The sequence below is a fragment of the Trematomus bernacchii genome, unplaced genomic scaffold (genome assembly GCF_902827165.1).
Source record: "Trematomus bernacchii unplaced genomic scaffold, fTreBer1.1, whole genome shotgun sequence".
NCBI lineage: Eukaryota > Metazoa > Chordata > Actinopteri > Perciformes > Nototheniidae > Trematomus > Trematomus bernacchii.
The window spans coordinates 8076802-8093335 of NW_022987720.1; positions in this window are offsets into that span (position 1 = coordinate 8076802).

Sequence of the window (16534 nt, forward strand, 5' to 3'; positions counted from 1 at the left end):
CTCACACTCTCACACACTCTCTCCTCTCTCACACACTCTCTCTCTCTCTCTCTCTCTCTCTCTCTCTCTCTCTCTCTCTCTCTCTCTCTCTCTCTCTCTCACAGGTGGCAAATTGTCAGATATACTCCTCAATGCATATTATGGGACTCAGTGCTGCAGTTGGCTGTCTTTGATCTCTGGACACACACACAGGTGTTATGATTGGGTGTTTATGAGTAGGTGCTCAGGAACAGAAACAACACTGACAGACTGGACTTTAACAGACTGTCTCAGCCTATATTTTCGTCTGATGGAGACTTCATACTACTTCATCTGATATTAACTCCTTCAGCCTAATTCAGCTGCAGAAACCATTCAACTATTAACTTATTCAGCTATTTCAGGACATTGAGGCTATCAATGTTGTTGTTTATACCTTTTTTAAACCTTTTCTTTTAAATATTAAGCTTCTTCACTATTTTTCCTACTCTGCAATGCATTTGAGCTGTAACAATTTGTATTCAAATCATTTCACTTTTCTGCATTTCTCCGCTAAGTTCAGCAACACACATACTTGGTTTTTGTAGCTACAAGCAGCATCTAATCATAGCAGACATGCCCACAGACAGACAGACAGACAGACAGACGTAAACAGGTATTTTGATAATGTCGTCACCATGGTAACCTTTGATCTCTGGGCTTACACACACAGGTGTTTGTAAACATTCCTTCACTACTACTTACATGTAATATCTTTATTTAACTCCTTCAGCCTAATTCCAGCTGCAGGAACCATTCAAATATCAAACTATTCAGCCTTTTCAACACATGATGGGACCTTTTCTTTTAAATATTAAGCTTTTTCTGCATTTTTGTAGCTAAAAGCAGCTACCATTCAGCTAATAACATATTCAGCTTTTTCTGCATTTTCAGCTAAATTCATTCACAGTTTACAGCATTCGCACGCATTTTCTGCAGGAAATGCATTTTCTAGTTATTATTATTATTTCAGCCAATACTTTAGCTCTCCATAACTTCAGCTTATTTTCAGCTACAGAAACCATTCAAATATTAAACTATTCAGCCTGTTCAGGAATCGATGGGAAACCTTCAACTTTTTAAAAATATTTTATACTTTTTGAAATATTCAGCTTTTTAAACTCTTTTTTTTAACATTGAAGTCAATGGGAGATGCCTTCAAATCCTCTTTTCCTACACTTTGCGCCAAATGCTTCTCCTTCCACATAATTTCAGCTAGACACTTCATTCCAACTTTCAAATGATCACAACACCTTCAGCTATAAAACTTGTTATTCAGATTCTTCATATCTTTTACACTTCTTGATATATTTATCTTAGTTTGGAGCTTGGTAAAGAGGCTTTCTTCAGATTTTAACATTAGTGTGGATGGAGCAGCTCGTTAAGTCTAGAGTGCTTTGATCTCAAAACAGAGTGCAGCAGTGCTCCCCAAAAAATGTTTTAAACTTGCCATATTTCCCAAACCCTACACTCCTCAGACATATTTTTTCATGAAAAACGTAGGAAAACATCTCCTAGGTTGGAAAATTAAAAAAAATTAAGAAGAAATATTAATCAAAATGCCTCTTGAGCGCATGAAGAGACAAAAAGTCCACCTAGCTCCCAATTGATTCCCATGTTAAATCTTTCCGGAACTTTCTTCAGAACAGAGAGAAGTACACTTTAGACAAACTGCTCCCATCTCCACATTTTACACACAAAACCAAAAAAAACAAACATATATCAGTTCATTGGGGTTCCCTGATGCTCACGGTCTGGTAATTTTTTGATAGGAGCCATAGTTTTTGAATAGGTGGCAAAATTGTCAGATATAATCCTCAATGCATTCTTAATGGGACTCAGTGCTGCAGTTGGGAAATCATCATAAGTCGTCACCATGGTAACCTTTCATCTCTGGGTTTACACACACAGGTGTTTGTAACATTCATTCACTACTACTTACATTTAATATCTTTATTTAACTCCTTGAGCCTAATTTCAGCTGCAGGAACAATGCAAATATCAAACTATTCAGCCTTTTCAGCACTTGATGGGGAAACTTTCAACTTTTTCAAAATATGTTATACTTTTTAAAACATTCAGCTTTTTAAAGTCTTTTTTTAACATGGAAGTCATTGCAATGCATTTGAGCTGTAACAATTCTCTCTCTCTCTCTCTCTCTCTCTCACAGACAGACAGACACACACTCTCTCTCTCTCTCTCACACACACACAAACACACTCTCCCTCTCTCTCACAGACACATCAAGAGAAGAGAGGGCGATCAAGAGAAGTGAGAGAGGGTGATAGAAGAGTGATAGGGTGATCAAGAGAAGAGAGAGGGCGATCAAGAGGAGAGAGAGAGGGCAATCAAGAGAAGAGAGAGAGAGGGCGATCAAGAGAAGAGAGAGAGGGCGATCAAGAGGAGAGAGAGAGGGCGATCAAGAGGAGAGAGAGTGGGCGATCAAGAGGAGAGAGAGAGGGCGATCAAGAGAAGAGAGAGAGGGCGATCAAGAGGAGAGAGAGTGGGCGATCAAGAGGAGAGAGAGAGGGCGATCAAGAGGAGAGAGAGAGGGCGATCAAGAGGAGAGAGAGAGGGCGATCAAGAGGAGAGGGAGAGGGCGATCAAGAGGAGAGAGAGAGAGGGTGATCAAGAGAAGAGAGAGAGTAATGTAACCTCCTAATGTAATGTATTACTCCTATGAAAATGTTCAAAAAGTGCTCAAACTTCACATGTGTGCTAACAGTCCAGCCGTGAAGACATCTACGGGACAGTTTTGAGATTTCTTCAAATGCCGTTGCCATGGCAACACAATGCTCACCATGAAACACGGTTTTCTCATAACTTCAGTGAAAATGATCGAAATGGCCCAAAACTTCACAGGTTTGGTAACGATGCAGCCATCAACACATCTAAGCGTATTATGGGGTGTCATCAAATGCCGTTGCCATGGCGACAGATAATTCACCATCAAGTTAGTTCAAAAGTTTGCAGTTCAAATATTCTACTGCTTTCCCAAGCCTTTTTACTTTCTTTTCTCATCTTAATACAAATTCATTCACTACTACTTACATCTGATATTTAACTCCTTCAGCCTATTTTCAGCTGCAGAAACCATTCAACTATTACATTATTCAGCTATTTCATTACATCAAGGCTATACATGTTTTTTTAAACCTTTTCTTTTAAATATTAAGCTTTTTCTGCATTTTTTTAGCTAAAAGCAGCTACCATTCAGCTAATAACATATTCAGCTTTTTCAGCTAAATTCAGCCACAAATGTTCACAGTTTACAGCATTCGCACGCATTTTCTGCAGGAAATGCATTTTCTAGTTCTTTCCACTTATTATTTCAGCCAATACTTTGGCTCTCCATAACTTCAGCTTATTTTCAGCTACAGAAACCATTCAAATATTAAACTATTCAGTCTGTTCAGGAATCGATGGGAAACCTTCACATTTTTAAAAATATGTTATACTTCTTGAAATATTCAGCTTTTTAAACTCTTTTTTTAACATGGAAGTCAATGGGAGATGCCTTCAAATCCTCTTTTTCTACACTTTGCGCCAAATGCTTCTCCTTCCACATAATTTCAGCTAGACACTTCATTCCAACTTTCAAATGATCACAACACCTTCAGCTATAAAACTTGTTATTCGGATTCTTCATATCTTTTACATTTCTTGAGATATTTAACTTAGTTTGGAGCTTGGTAAAGAGGCCTTTTTCAGATTTTAACATTAGTGTGGATGGAGCAGCTCGTTAAGTCTAGAGTGCTTTGATCTCAAAACAGAGTGCAGCAGTGCTCCCCAAAAAATGTTTTAAACTTGCCATATTTCCCAAACCCTACACTCCTCAGACATATTTTTTCATGAAAAACGTAGGAAAACATCTCCTAGGTTGGAAAATTAAAAAAAATTAAGAAGAAATATTAATCAAAATGCCTCTTGAGCGCATGAAGAGACAAAAAGTCCACCTAGCTCCCAATTGATTCCCATGTTAAATCTTTCCGGAACTTTCTTCAGAACAGAGAGAAGTACACTTTAGACAAACTGCTCCCATCTCCACATTTTACACACAAAACCAAAAAAAACAACATATATCAGTTCATTGGGGTTCCCTGATGCTCACGGTCTGGTAATTTTTTGATAGGAGCCATAGTTTTTGAATAGGTGGCAAAATTGTCAGATATAATCCTCAATGCATTCTTAATGGGACTCAGTGCTGCAGTTGGGAAATCGTCATAAGTCGTCACCATGGTAACCTTTCATCTCTGGGTTTACACACACAGGTGTTTGTAAACATTCATTCACTACTACTTACATTTAATATCTTTATTTAACTCCTTGAGCCTAATTTCAGCTGCAGGAACAATGCAAATATCAAACTATTCAGCCTTTTCAGCACTTGATGGGGAAACTTTCAACTTTTTCAAAATATGTTATACTTTTTAAAACATTCAGCTTTTTAAAGTCTTTTTTTAACATGGAAGTCATTGCAATGCATTTGAGCTGTAACAATTCTCTCTCTCTCTCTCTCTCTCACAGACAGACAGACACACACTCTCTCTCTCTCTCTCACACACACACACACACACACTCACACTCACACTCACACTCTCTCTCACAGACAGACAGACACACACTCTCTCTCTCTCACACACACACAAACACACTCTCCCTCTCTCACACAGACACATCAAGAGAAGAGAGAGGGCGATCAAGAGGAGAGAGAGAGGGCAATCAAGAGAAGAGAGAGAGAGGGCGATCAAGAGAAGAGAGAGAGGGCGATCAAGAGGAGAGAGAGAGGGCGATCAAGAGGAGAGAGAGTGGGCGATCAAAGAGGAGAGAGAGAGGGCGATCAAGAGAAGAGAGAGAGGGCGATCAAGAGGAGAGAGAGTGGGCGATCAAGAGGAGAGAGAGAGGGCGATCAAGAGGAGAGGGAGAGGGCGATCAAGAGGAGAGAGAGAGGGCGATCAAGAGGAGAGAGAGAGGGCGATCAAGAGGAGAGAGAGAGGGCGATCAAGAGGAGAGGGAGAGGGCGATCAAGAGGAGAGAGAGAGAGGGTGATCAAGAGAAGAGAGAGAGTAATGTAACCTCCTAATGTAATGTATTACTCCTATGAAAATGTTCAAAAAGTGCTCAAACTTCACATGTGTGCTAACAGTCCAGCCGTGAAGACATCTACGGGACAGTTTTGAGATGTCTTCAAATGCCGTTGCCATGGCAACACAATGCTCACCATGAAACACGGTTTTCTCATAACTTCAGTGAAAATGATCGAAATGGCCCAAAACTTCACAGGTTTGGTAACGATGCAGCCATCAACACATCTAAGCGTATTATGGGGTGTCATCAAATGCCGTTGCCATGGCGACAGATAATTCACCATCAAGTTAGTTCAAAAGTTTGCAGTTCAAATATTCTGCTGCTTTCCCAAGCCTTTTTACTTTCTTTTCTCATCTTAATACAAATTCATTCACTACTACTTACATCTGATATTTAACTCCTTCAGCCTATTTTCAGCTGCAGAAACCATTCAACTATTACATTATTCAGCTATTTCATTACATCAAGGCTATACATGTTTTTTTAAACCTTTTCTTTTAAATATTAAGCTTTTTCTGCATTTTTTTAGCTAAAAGCAGCTACCATTCAGCTAATAACATATTCAGCTTTTTCAGCTAAATTCAGCCACAAATGTTCACAGTTTACAGCATTCGCACGCATTTTCTGCAGGAAATGCATTTTCTAGTTCTTTCCACTTATTATTTCAGCCAATACTTTGGCTCTCCATAACTTCAGCTTATTTTCAGCTACAGAAACCATTCAAATATTAAACTATTCAGTCTGTTCAGGAATCGATGGGAAACCTTCACATTTTTAAAAATATGTTATACTTCTTGAAATATTCAGCTTTTTAAACTCTTTTTTTAACATGGAAGTCAATGGGAGATGCCTTCAAATCCTCTTTTTCTACACTTTGCGCCAAATGCTTCTCCTTCCACATAATTTCAGCTAGACACTTCATTCCAACTTTCAAATGATCACAACACCTTCAGCTATAAAACTTGTTATTCGGATTCTTCATATCTTTTACATTTCTTGAGATATTTAACTTAGTTTGGAGCTTGGTAAAGAGGCCTTTTTCAGATTTTAACATTAGTGTGGATGGAGCAGCTCGTTAAGTCTAGAGTGCTTTGATCTCAAAACAGAGTGCAGCAGTGCTCCCCAAAAAATGTTTTAAACTTGCCATAATTCCCAAACCCTACACTCCTAAGACATATTTTTTCATGAAAAACGTAGGAAAACATTCGACATTATCGAAATACCTGTTTACGTCTGTCTGTCTGTCTGTGGCCCCGGCCCCACAGGAACGCATACGGCAAAACGCATAGGATTAACGCAAACGCAATCGCCAAAAAGCTTCCGTCCACACGCAATATACACCGGATAGTGTCTGCCCACACGAGACAGCTCTGTTTAGATCCAACCGCTGGAACAGCTGCAGTACATATGCCGAGCCTGTACGTGGCGTTGTAACTTCCTCCACAAAAGCAGCAACTTCCTCCACAAAATCCTCCACAAAAGCAGCGAAGAAGAATGGTTGTCATGGCTGCACTTCTGTTTATTCTCCACGGTGGGGGCCGAGGGAACCGGGCAGAGTTTTTCGCCGGTCAACGTGTGTTAAAGTTGAAATCTTCCGGACAAAATTATAAAAGTGCCGGTCAAAGGTCTTCTTTGTTATTTATTGAGCTTTAAAACAAATGAATGACGACTCTATATAATGATATATAATAATAAAATATACGGAGCCTCTCTTTTTCCTCCCTCTCTTCTGACAGCTTCAGTGTCTGTCTCATGCAGCAGCTGATCCAGTAATGATGACTCGACAGTAAAAATAAACATATTTATAACTAGTTTAGGTAGGTGATGATCTGACTTGAAGTGTGTGACTTGCTCCCGCTGCATCACAGCGGGAGGAGCTGCGTGTCTCCGTCCTGTCAGATTAGACTTCACTCGCGTTTATGTCCATATCGAGATAAAGATAAATAATAATCTGAATTCAGTGTGCAGTGTACTTTTGCGGGGGTGAGCAGCAGAGGGGGGGGGGGAGGCGGGGCTATTGCGTCGTCATTATCACAAAATGATTGTATAGAGGCGATCACACGGAGCCGTTGGACCCCCCAGAGCGCTCCATTCCCAGATCTATCCACCTTTGGACCCGTTGTCGTTTGCGGGGTCCGTTTCTATCGTTTCGTTACGGCCTCGTGTGGCAAAAAGGGCTATACGCAAGAGAAATATGCGGATACAACCCGTTTTCGTTCCCGTGGGGCCGGGGCCTGTGTCTCTGTCTGTCTGTGGGCATGTCTGCTCTGATTAGATGCTGCTTGTAGCTACAAAAACCAAGTATGTGTGTTGCTGAACTTAGCGGAGAAAAGTGAAATGATTTGAATCAAAATTGTTACAGCTCAAATGCATTGCAGAGTAGGAAAAATAGTGAAGAAGCTTAATATTTAAAAAGGTATAAACAACAACATTGATAGCCTCAATGTCCTGAAATAGCTGAATAAGTTAATAGTTGAATGGTTTCTGCAGCTGAAATTAGGCTGAAGGAGTTAAATATCAGATGTAAGTAGTATGAGAGAGAGAGAGAGAGAGAGAGAGAGAGAGAGAGAGAGAGAGAGAGAGAGAGAGAGAGAGAGAGAGCGCTGAACTGTCAGTTGGAGAACATCATCGTGTTCAAACACAGGTGTTGAGCTAACGAGCTATGTATAGATCAAAGGCTTCATTGTTCTGAATGAGAGATGAACCTCTTACATGTGAACGTTTTGTGGAAGAACGATAACAGATATCTGTGAAATTTCAAAACGTGAAGCATGTCAAGGAAGTTGAGTATCTGAAGTGTAATTTTTGTTTACTTTCGGGTTAATAATGTGGCTTTTTTGGCAGTTTAAGAAAGGTGTGCGGCTGCTGCTGTGAGGAAATATCTGCCTGAAATTACAATGGGCTTTAATGGAGACATGTTGAACGTTTTTGTCACTTCATGCCCTCAAGAGGCATTTTGTTTAATTATTTTGCTTAATTATTTGTCATTTTTCAAGCTACGAGATGTTTTCCTACGTTTCTCATGAAAAATTATGTCTGAGGAGTGTAGGGTTTGGGAATTATGGCAGGTTTAAAACATTTTTTTTGGGAGAATTTCAAGCACTCTTCCACTCTGTTTTGAGATCAAAGCACTCTAGACTTAACGAGCTGCTCCATCCACACTAATGTTAAAATCTGAAGAAAGCCTCTTTACCAGCTCCAAAGTTCCGGAAAGATTTAACATGGGAATCAATTGGGAGCTAGCTGGACTTTTTGTCTCTTCATGCCCGCAAGAGGCATTTTGTTTAATATTTCTTCTTAATTTCTTTTTATTTTCCAACCTAGGAGAGGTTTTCCTATGTTTTTCATTAAAAAATATGTCTGAGGAGTGTAGGGTTTGGGAATTATGGCAAGTTTAAAACATTTTTGGGGGAGCACTGCTGCACTCTGTTTTGAGATCAAAGCACTCTAGACTTAACGAGCTGCTCCATCCACACTAATGTTAAAATCTGAAAAAGGCCTCTCTACCAAGCTCCAAACTAAGTTAAATATCTCAAAAAGTTTAAAAGATATGAAGAATCTGAATAACAAGTTTTATAGCTGAAAGTATTGTGATCATTTGAAAGTTAGAATGAAGTGTCTAGCTGAAATTATCAGGAAGGAGAAGCATTTGGCGCAAAGTGTAGGAAAAGAGGATTTGAAGGCATCTCCCATTGACTTCAATGTTAAAAAAAAGAGTTTAAAAAGCTGAATATTTTTTTTCGTTCTGCACCGACAGAGAGACGATCACTCACTGCTACCTGGACTGTCACAGACTGAAGCCTCTTTTTAATGTTTTAAAAACTGTGTTTTTAGACTGTGGGGAGGTTTTTACAGAGACTGCTTTTATTTTTGGTGCTGGCTACAAGAAACAGAATGCAGGGAAGTGGGAACTGTTGAATTTTATTGTGGGGCAGGCAAAAATATCAATTTACAAAAGCAGGAAGAACAAAGTGAACAGTGCAGCAGGTCAGCAACTCACTAACATGTTTTTATCTTTGGTAAAGGCACGAGTGAGAGTAGATTTTAGATTTCACTGTCTGATGAGAAGTATGGAAGAGTTTTTAAACCGGTGGTGTTTCACTACAGCTGTGTGCTCGGTGGTGGGGGAGGAGCTTGCTTTTAACTCTGTTTTTGTGTGAGGAAAAAAGGGGAATTCTTCTCTCAATGTATATAAGAAAATAGTTTAATTGTTTGGTGAAAATCTAAATAAAAGTGTTTTTTAAAAATAAAAAAATCTCTCTCTCTCTCTCTCTCTCTCTCTCTCTCTCTCGTTTTTGAACAGGTGGCAAAATTGTCAGATATACTCCTCCACGCATTCTTATGGGACTCAGTGCTGCAGTTGGTTGTCTTTGATCTCTGGACACACACACAGGTGTTATGAGTAGGTGCTCAGGAACAGAAACAACCAGAGGTGGGGACTCGAGTCACATGACTTGACTCGAGTCAGACTCGAGTCGCATATTTTTTGACTTGAGACTTGCTTGACTTGATTATAGCGCCATGCGCGCAAACCTGGCAACCCACTACGGCAGGAGTGTCAGTTAACATGGCAGCGGCTAGCGTTACTCCAAAAATAGTGAAGTTTGGATTCAAGGATTATGTTGTCGATGACGCTAATAAGAAGAGAACAGCGGTATGCAGGGTCTGCAGCATAAAGATCAGTGACACGACCACCACAACATCCAACTTCATTCGTCACTACAAAAAACCCCACAGAGAAAGGTGCGTGAATGTGTTGTGTTAGCTAGAAAGCTAACGTTAAGTTTAAGCTACGTTAGACTTGGTTTCAAATCGATTAAGCATTGCAAAGAGAAGACAAAACGGTAAATGAACACTAGAACCGCCAAGGGATTCATTTGTACTAACCCCGATACTGACGGGCTGTCAGGAGAGGGAGAGAGAGAGAGGAAAAGAGATGCCTCGTTTATTTCCCCTGTGTTATTATCAGAAGTTACTGTAAACTGTTGAATAATGTAGTTCATCTACTTTTATGGCGCATTTCCATTGCAGCGCGTAGCTCGCTTTAAGCGTGCCGTGTCGTGCCGTCCCCTTTTTTGGTTGTGCTTCCACTAGGCCTCGTTCCGGCGCGGCACGGCGCGGGGCCACTTTTTCCCCTCTTTTCTGGCCCTAGAAAATTGTGGTTCTATCGGGGCCAACAAACAGGGCTGAGTCGGGCTGAGTATGCTAAACTAGAGAGAGGAGCGCTGGCAAGAGGGCTAGAACTACAACAAGATGGACATATTTGACCGTGATTTAATTGTAATACACGTTTCAAAATGATGCCGAAGTAACAACATACTGATACCGGTTAGTAAAAACCATGAATTAATGCTTTGTCAAGTCTGCAGACAGACGGCAGGCGAAAAACCTTTTAAAATTCGTGTTTTTCTAGATGGAGATTGGCTAAGCTAACGCAGTATATGCCCCGACCGTCCACACTCACAACAACGGCCTATACAGACATAAATACAGCAGCGACTGTATTCACCATGACACAGGCAGTCTGTGGTGTGTACTTGTTTAACTTTTGTCGAGTTTCTGAACATATATAAGGAGCTGTGAGCTCTGAGTGCTCACAGCTAACGGCTGTGTTGTGTTTCTGGATTTCTCATTGAAGATGACGTCACGGCTCCGCCTACACTGCGTTACTATAGTAACTACCCCAGTTCCTAAACTGTAATGGAAGCGCAGCATGAAGTGAGTCGGCCCTGTTAAGGCCCAACGCGGCCAAGCCGTACCGAGCCGTACCGAGTGTGGCCGAGGCCGACCGTGTAGTGGAAATGCGCCATTAGTAGTTTGTTTAAATCTTTTAATTATGATGTTTTTGTTTGTAGAAGTGCATCATTCCTTGATTTATTGTAAAATGAATCTGAACTTTTTTATCTGTTATGATGATAAACTGAAGCAATTTCTAAATTAACCCAATTAAGTGAGTTTTAAATCGTCCTACTTAGTTTATAAGGAAATTAAATGATTTGAAAATGATATCTATGTAGGTGCTGACGCTGTTGGTGGTTCTAGTGTTAACAGACATTTCAATTAAATATGTGTAATGGCAAATGCCATATATGATTTTCTTACCTGGAATTCTGCCTTTTTGAACAGACTTTTTGATTGAGTCCTAGCTATATTGTCTGCAGTTCTAGGGTTAATATTGATCTAATATGATTGTCATCGGTCTAAATTAGATTTCAAATGATTAACTGTGTAGGTAATGAAGATCATAGTGTGGGTTAAATCCATTTCCATAACCACTGTAAATGCGGAAACTGGGCTTATTCATCAGAATTTCGTATGACTTGACTTGACTTGCTTGACCTGAGCAATGACTTGACTTGACTTGCTTGACTCTCACCACAGTGACTTGGGACTTGCTCATGACTTGCACACAGGGGCGGACTGGCCATCGGGACGTTCGGGACGAATCCCGATGGGCCGTTACTGAAGTGGGCCGGTCGGACGATGTGGGCCGCTCGGATAAGTCACTAGCACCCCCCCCCCGCCCCGTCGACAATGTCCTCGCGGTATTTACTTGCGGCACCGAGGTGGGCCGCTCGGATAAGTCACTAGCACCCCCCCCCCCTCGAGAATTTCCTCGCGGTATGTACTTGCGGCACCGAGGTGGGCCGCTCGGATAACTCACTAACACCCCCCCCCCCCCCGTTGATAATTTACCGAGGTGGGCCGGCGGTACCGAAGTGGGCCGGTCGAGAGTCCCGGGCTGATTTGTAGTCCCAGTCCGCCCCTGCTTGCACATGTAGGACTTACTCCCACCTCTGGAAACAACACTGACAGACTGGACTTTAACAGACTGTCTCAGCCTATTCTTTTCTGTCTGATATCAATGTTGTTGTTTATACCTTTTTTAAACCTTTTCTTTTAAATATTAAGCTTCTTCACTATTTTTCCTACTCTGCAATGCATTTGAGCTGTAACAATTTTGATTCAAATCATTTCACTTTTCTGCATTTCTCCGCTAAGTTCAGCAACACACATACTTGGTTTTTGTAGCTACAAGCAGCATCTAATCAGAGCAGACACGCCCACAGGCAGACAGACAGACTTGCATGTAATATCTTTATTTAACTCCTTCAGCCTAATTCCAGCTGCAGGAACCATTCAAATATCAAACTATTCAGCCTTTTCAACACATGATGGGAAACTTTCAAATGTTTCCAAATAAGTTATACTTTTTTAAATATTCAGCTTTTTAAAGTCTTTTTTTAACATGGAAGTCATTGCAATGCATTTGAGCTGTAACAATTTGATTCAAATCATTTCACTTTTCTGCATTTCTCTGCTAAGTTCAGCAACACACTGACTTGGTCTCTGTAGTTAAAAGCAGCTACCATTCAGCTAATAATATATTCAGCTTTTTCTGCATTTTCAGCTAAATTCAGCCACAAATGTTCACAGTTTACAGCATTCGCACGCATTTTCTGCAGGAAATGCATTTTCTAGTTTTCCCTGTTTTTTGTGGGTTTTGCATGGTTATCGCTCGCTGTGCGAGCGACTAAATTGATCGTAACGATATTAATTATGCGAGTTGCAGTCTGGGCTCGCGCGGACTATCTGCCGTCATGATTTCCGAACCTTTTCTGTGCTTTTGCCGGTCGTTTTCCCTGTTTTTGGGTGTTTTTCGCAGGTTTATCGGTCGCTGCGCGACCGATTTCAATAGGGTCTTCGCCGACCTAGGTCTCAGACCCTAATAATTGTTATTTATCAAGATCTAGCCATTTATGAAATAGCTTTCTTAATAGCTATGTTTTAGTGACGTTCAAGTTCATTAAACATGACTTAAATTGTTAGTATAACCTTAAGAAATGAATTGCACATAATAATTGTGAGCTGTGAGCACATAGGCTGCTTCTCAGGTCGATTAAATGGATTCCTTGCGTCCCTCACTTGTGTCGTTTCCCTGCGTTTAGTCCCTCCCACCAGGGAAGCATGGAGAGACGCAAGGAAACCAGGAGAAGCAGGGAAATGAGTTTTAAGAGCAATGGGACGTCCTTTCCTCCGGAGCGTCACGTGAAGCGACGTCCGTTTGTGATGACGCCGCACAGCTGATCGTCTGACAGCAGCCAGCTCTGTCCCCGTTATTTTCACAAACACCCCCGCCTCTGTTAGTACACATTTACTGACACAAACATTTGTATCATCTGTTGTAGACCCAAATAAATAAAATCAAATAAGAACTAATTCTCAAAAAAGATAAACGCCATTCTTAAAATGTATAAACGAATATTAGTTTGATTAATATTGATTAGAGTGCACAATATAAATAAAAGAATTGAGAGAAGAAAAAGAGATATGTTATCTATCAAAACCCAGTTAGATTAACATTCATTGGATTGCACACTTAGTTTGTTTGTGTGGATATGTAGCAAATTAACATGTTAAATAGCACTTAATGACTGACTGAATGGAAATGACAATAAATGAAAATGTAAAACGAAAAAAGCGATCACGAAAATGTTTCCAATAAATGAATGAAATGATTTTTGTCCGCTTTGTTGTTCAGATATATCACATATTTGTAACTGAATGATGCATTCATTGAAACCAAACACAGTATGAACTGAGGAGTGAGTCCCGTGAGTTTCATGTGTTTTCTTCACTCCGCTGGGAAACTGCTCTCATGTCAAGAAGCAACAGATCAGTGCATGCGCTGCATCGTCCAATCAGTGAGCGATACACAGTAAGGGGGCGGGGAGAGTCTCTGAGGATTTCACCGGAGGATGGTCTGGTGGTTCCTCGGTTATCGCTCCTCCATTATCGCTCCTCGCTCCTCGATCCTCGGTCCTCCGGCAGAAATAAGAACCATGGGACGCTACTCAAGATGGCGCAGACAAATCAACTTCCGGTGATACCGACGACCGACGACCGAGGAAATGAAAATAGTCGACCTGAGACGCAGCCATAGACATTTATGTGACGCTTTTCCACTCATTCTTCCAGTTCTCCGTTTTCCTGTGTTGAAATCGACCAGCTGTGAAGGCTTTTATACGCGAGTAGTGAAAACACTTCCGCGTAGTCTGCTCTCGTGTATCCTCCCTTTCGTCTCCTCCCGCACCCCTCCTCCCTCACCCCTCCTCGACTCCTCCATGTGCATTTCAGCTATTGGGACGTCCTTCAAAATGGCGTGTCTTGATCGATTTCCGGGTCAAGTCTTCAAGGAGGGGAAGAGAGGAGTCGAGGAGGGGTATTGAAATGAGGCTATAGAAAACCACCTGACAGACTTATAGAACAATAAACTGTTGACATGCAGTTATAAGTGACTTTAAGAAAAGAGCATGGTTGGCATTTATTTGATATTTGTGTCATACGTTTTGTTAACAATAGATCTTTTATTTAGAGTAAATAGCAAGTTAAAAACTGCTATACTTTCTTTACAGTATGTTTAGACATTTTGAATGTTTAAAATGTTTACATTTGAAGACTGTACGTTCCAGAAGCTTTATAATTAAGAAATGTGTTACACTGACCTGTTTGGAAAGGGGATGTAATGATAGGTGTTTATGCTTAGTTACAATACATATATGTTACCACTAGGCGGCAGTATAACATCTATGGACATAGATGTTAGCAGAACAAGATGTGAAGGTACTGCATGTTGGCTAATAAAGTTGGATAGTAAAGCTAGTCTCAAGATACAAGAAGATGTCTTATTTATAACCAATAAGAACATTACAGGCTCAATATATGGTTAAATATAGCAGTAGGCGATCGATGTCCATAGATGAGAGTAACATCTACGTCACTTTACGGCCCCGCCCACTTTTGGGGGAAACCAACGCTGTCATTTGAATGGCGATCAAGCCTGAAGCCACAGAGCTCTTCTTTTACTGTCCTTTTTTCTTAGAGGAAGTACAAAAAATGTTTGAGGTGCAATAAACCAGGGGTTCCCAACCTTTATTGTGCCAAGGACCGGCAGATACATTAAAAAAAAAATCGCGGACCGGTTGTCAATTTTAACTGATTTTAATATTTACTCACCACCAGCAGGTAGCAACAGAGGCTAATTGTATGTAACAGCCTGAACAAATACTAGAACAATATGCATCCAAAACATATTAACAAAGTTTAAAAAAGAACCGGTATCATTTTTTGGTTTTTCGGAAAACCAAAAAACCGACGTTATTCAGTTTTTAAACCAAAACGGGAAAACAGATAAATTAACGTTTTGGTTTTGTTTGTATGATTTACGGATAATCCAGTGAATGCTGGGAAAACGAGGAGAAGCCGCATTATGAACACTGGCATTTGTTTTCAGAAGATATTATGATAGTGTCGTTCGTTCCGGTGCACTCCGACAGCATTAGCACTACATCGAGATTAAGATTAAACTAATTTATTTTGGGAACAGCCGCATATATGGAGTTAGCCATATGTGTGTAAATTACTGTTCATAAACATTTGAAAACAAATGCCGGTGTCGGACAGACACAAACACACCGAACACACAGAGCTGAGCTGAGCAGAGCACATACACACACACATCATGCGCCTTGGTGACTGACTGGACATCTCCTTCATAAAACTAATAAAAGGGGGAGTAATCGGGCAGTTCGATGTGTGTAGATGTGTGTGTATAGGTGTGTGTGGTTAACACGTAGCAGCCTGCAGTCACTCTTAAGCTGTTCTGATGAAGTTAAACACAGTCATACTGGTGCTGCACTTCTCAGAAGCGGAGTATACGTCCCGCTGCCTCCGGATGCTGCAGCCGTTTTAAGAAGTGAAGGAGGGTTTCCTTCTATAAAGCAGCTGCGGGCAGCAGATCGTGAGAGTCCCGGACATTAATTCATAGATCAAGGCAGACTGGTTTACTCTTCTGTTTTGCCAATCCGGTGCTTAAACAAATAGCTCTACACCCCTGGCCGACATGTCCTTAAAATGAAGTCCGAGTTTGAAATATATCTCAAATAATGTATGCACCACCATTTCCCCACATAAACATAACAGTCTGCAATCAAACGGTTGTCTCCTGTGCGCTCCTCTTCCTACTTGGCGCACCGGTAACATGCTCGTGTGCACGAGCTACTGGATGAAATAATATGACTGGTGGCATAGGTGCGAAAATTAAACACTTTTTGAAAAAATATTATGATAAAATATTTTTATATATTTATAATTCTGCAAATATTACGATAAACTCACAGCTATTTCGCGGCCCGGCAGTAACACCTCTGCGGCCCGGTACCGGTCCGCGGACCGGGGGTTGGGAACCCCTGCAATAAACGACACAGCAGCTTTTTGGCATGATAAAACAATTATTTTCCGCCTCGCTCATGAGAGTAACAGCCGGCGAAAATTACAGCCTTGCCTACTGATTTTAATTTAACCATATATCGAGCCCAATTGTCGATTTCAAATGATTTGATGTAATTGTTTGCCTGACTGGCCATCG